General features: G+C 47.3%; 1 non-coding gene across 1 annotated transcript; it reads right to left on the reverse strand.

The window, feature by feature from the left end:
- Nucleotides 1–72, reverse strand: Trnar-gcg (transfer RNA arginine (anticodon GCG)). Its single transcript has one exon. It is a non-coding gene; the product is annotated as a tRNA-Arg (tRNA).
- Nucleotides 73–3,899: the final 3,827 nt, after the last annotated feature.

Here is a 3,899-nt window from a genome sequence, read left to right on the forward strand (position 1 = left end):
TGCCGCGGGCAGGGACCGAACCTGCGACCTTCGAATACGCGTCCGATGCTCTACCAACTGAGCTACCGCGGCGGCCATCCCCCCGTCCACTTTATAGGGTATATATGTACATTTAAACGTGGGAGCGTCAGTCAGCGCCGCCAGTAGCCATGACGGCGAGTGTGGAACACTCTTTTTCTGCCTGTGGCGTCACGTAGCACGTGAACTTATACGAGCTGGCAGCTGACCAATAATCCCTCGCATACTACCTGAAAGCATCAAGTCTGCCAGAACGAGGCCCTCGCTATGAATGAAGGAAAGAAGTGTTAATTTCAAGGGCTCGTTTTCTTTGTTATACACAATATTAATGAGAACTAACAGACAATAATGCCAAGGAAAGTATAGGGGATGTTTTTAGTAGTAAATGTAGTGGACGGGGGGATGGAAATGTAGTGGACGGGGGGATGGCCGCCGCGGTAGCTCAGTTGGTAGAGCATCGGACGCGTTATTCGAAGGTCGCAGGTTCGGTCCCTGCCCGCGGCAAGCTATCTTTTCGTCCACTTTTCTTTCTTCACATTTACCTTACATTTACTACTAAAAACATCCCCTATACTTTCCTTGGCATTATTGTCTGTTAGTTCTCATTAATATTGTGTATAACAAAGAAAACGAGCCCTTGAAATTAACACTTCTTTCCTTCATTCATAGCGAGGGCCTCGTTCTGGCAGACTTGATGCTTTCAGGTAGTATGCGAGGGATTATTGGTCAGCTGCCAGCTCGTATAAGTTCACGTGCTACGTGACGCCAACAGGCAGAAAAGAGTGTTCCACACTCGCCCTCATGGCTACTGGCGGCGCTGACTGACGATCCCACGTTTAAATGTACATATATACCCTATAAGTGGACGGGGGGATGGCCGCCGCGGTAGCTCAGTTGGTAGAGTATCGGACGCGTTATTCGAAGGTCGCAGGTTCGGTCCCTGCCCGCGGTAAGCTATCTTTTCGTCCACTTTTCTTTCTTCACATTTACCTTACATTTACTACTAAAAACATCTCCTATACTTTCCTTGGCATTATTGTCTGTTAGTTCTCATTAATACTGTGTATAACAAAGAAAACGAGCCCTTGAAATTAACACTTCTTTCCTTCATTCATAGCGAGGGCCTCGTTCTGGCAGACTTGATGCTTTCAGGTAGGTATGCGAGGGATTATTGGTCAGCTGCAGCTCGTATAAGTTCACGTGCTACGTGACGCCAACAGGCAGAAAAGAGTGTTCCACACTCGCCGTCATGGCTACTGGCGGCGCTGACTGACGCTCCCACGTTTAAATGTACATATATACCCTATAAAGTGGACGGGGGGATGGCCGCCGCGGTAGCTCAGTTGGTAGAGCATCGGACGCGTTATTCGAAGGTCGCAGGTTCGGTCCCTGCCCGCGGCAAGCTATCTTTTCGTCCACTTTTCTTTCTTCACATTTACCTTACATTTACTACTAAAAACATCCCCTATACTTTCCTTGGCATTATTGTCTGTTAGTTCTCATTAATATTGTGTATAACAAAGAAAACGAGCCCTTGAAATTAACACTTCTTTCCTTCATTCATAGCGAGGGCCTCGTTCTGGCAGACTTGATGCTTTCAGGTAGTATGCGAGGGATTATTGGTCAGCTGCCAGCTCGTAATAAGTTCACGTGCTACGTGACGCCAACAGGCAGAAAAAGAGTGTTCCACACTCGCCGTCATGGCTACTGGCGGCGCTGACTGACGCTCCCACGTTAAAAAAAAAAAAAAAAAAAAAAAATGTACATATATACCCTATAAAGTGGACGGGGGGATGGCCGCCGCGGTAGCTCAGTTGGTAGAGCATCGGACGCGTTATTCGAAGGTCGCAGGTTCGGTCCCTGCCCGCGGCAAGCTATCTTTTCGTCCACTTTTCTTTCTTCACATTTACCTTACATTTACTACTAAAAACATCCCCTATACTTTCCTTGGCATTATTGTCTGTTAGTTCTCATTAATATTGTGTATAACAAAGAAAACGAGCCCTTGAAATTAACACTTCTTTCCTTCATTCATAGCGAGGGCCTCGTTCTGGCAGACTTGATGCTTTCAGGTAGTATGCGAGGGATTATTGGTCAGCTGCCAGCTCGTATAAGTTCACGTGCTACGTGACGCCAACAGGCAGAAAAAGAGTGTTCCACACTCGCCGTCATGGCTACTGGCGGCGCTGACTGACGCTCCCACGTTTAAATGTACATATATACCCTATAAAGTGGACGGGGGGATGGCCGCCGCGGTAGCTCAGTTGGTAGAGCATCGGACGCGTTATTCGAAGGTCGCAGGTTCGGTCCCTGCCCGCGGCAAGCTATCTTTTCGTCCACTTTTCTTTCTTCACATTTACCTTACATTTACTACTAAAAACATCCCCTATACTTTCCTTGGCATTATTGTCTGTTAGTTCTCATTAATATTGTGTATAACAAAGAAAACGAGCCCTTGAAATTAACACTTCTTTCCTTCATTCATAGCGAGGGCCTCGTTCTGGCAGACTTGATGCTTTCAGGTAGTATGCGAGGGATTATTGGTCAGCTGCCAGCTCGTATAAGTTCACGTGCTACGTGACGCCAACAGGCAGAAAAAGAGTGTTCCACACTCGCCGTCATGGCTACTGGCGGCGCTGACTGACGCTCCCACGTTTAAATGTACATATATACCCTATAAAGTGGACGGGGGGATGGCCGCCGCGGTAGCTCAGTTGGTAGAGCATCGGACGCGTTATTCGAAGGTCGCAGGTTCGGTCCCTGCCCGCGGCAAGCTATCTTTTCGTCCACTTTTCTTTCTTCACATTTACCTTACATTTACTACTAAAAACATCCCCTATACTTTCCTTGGCATTATTGTCTGTTAGTTCTCATTAATATTGTGTATAACAAAGAAAACGAGCCCTTGAAATTAACACTTCTTTCCTTCATTCATAGCGAGGGCCTCGTTCTGGCAGACTTGATGCTTTCAGGTAGTATGCGAGGGATTATTGGTCAGCTGCCAGCTCGTATAAGTTCACGTGCTACGTGACGCCAACAGGCAGAAAAAGAGTGTTCCACACTCGCCGTCATGGCTACTGGCGGCGCTGACTGACGCTCCTACGTTTAAATGTACATAATACCCTATAAAGTGGACGGGGGATGGCCGCCGCGGTAGCTCAGTTGGTAGAGCATCGGACGCGTTATTCGAAGGTCGCAGGTTCGGTCCCTGCCCGCGGCAAGCTATCTTTTCGTCCACTTTTCTTTCTTCACATTACCTACATTTACTACTAAAAACATCCCCTATACTTCCTTGGCATTATTGTCTGTTAGTTCTCATTAATATTGTGTATAACAAAGAAAACGAGCCCTTGAAATTAACACTCTACTTTCCTTCATTCATAGCGAGGGCCTCGTTCTGGCAGACCTTGATGCTTCAGGTAGTATGCTAGGGATTATTGGTCAGCTGCCAGCTCGTATAAGTTCACGTGCTACGTGACGCCAACAGGCAGAAAAAGAGTGTTCCACACTCGCCGTCATGGCTACTGGCGGCGCTGACTGACGCTCCCACGTTTAAATGTACACATATACCCTATAAAGTGGACGGGGGGATGGCCGCGCGGTAGCTCAGTTGGTAGAGCATCGGACGCGTTATTCGAAGGTCGCAGGTTCGGGACCTGCCCGCGGCAAGCTATCTTTTCGTCCACTTTTCTTTCTTCACATTACCTTACATTTACTACTAAAAACATCCCCTATACTTTCCTTGGCCTATTGTCTGTTAGTTCTCATAATATTGTGTATAACAAGAAAAGAGCCCTTGAAATTAACATCTTTCCTTATTCATAGCGAGGGCCTCGGTCTGGCAGACGCTCTTGATGCTTCAGGTAAGTATGCGAGGGATA

This window comes from Rhipicephalus sanguineus, chromosome 1, assembly GCF_013339695.2.
Source record: "Rhipicephalus sanguineus isolate Rsan-2018 chromosome 1, BIME_Rsan_1.4, whole genome shotgun sequence".
Classification (NCBI taxonomy): Eukaryota; Metazoa; Arthropoda; class Arachnida; order Ixodida; family Ixodidae; genus Rhipicephalus; species Rhipicephalus sanguineus.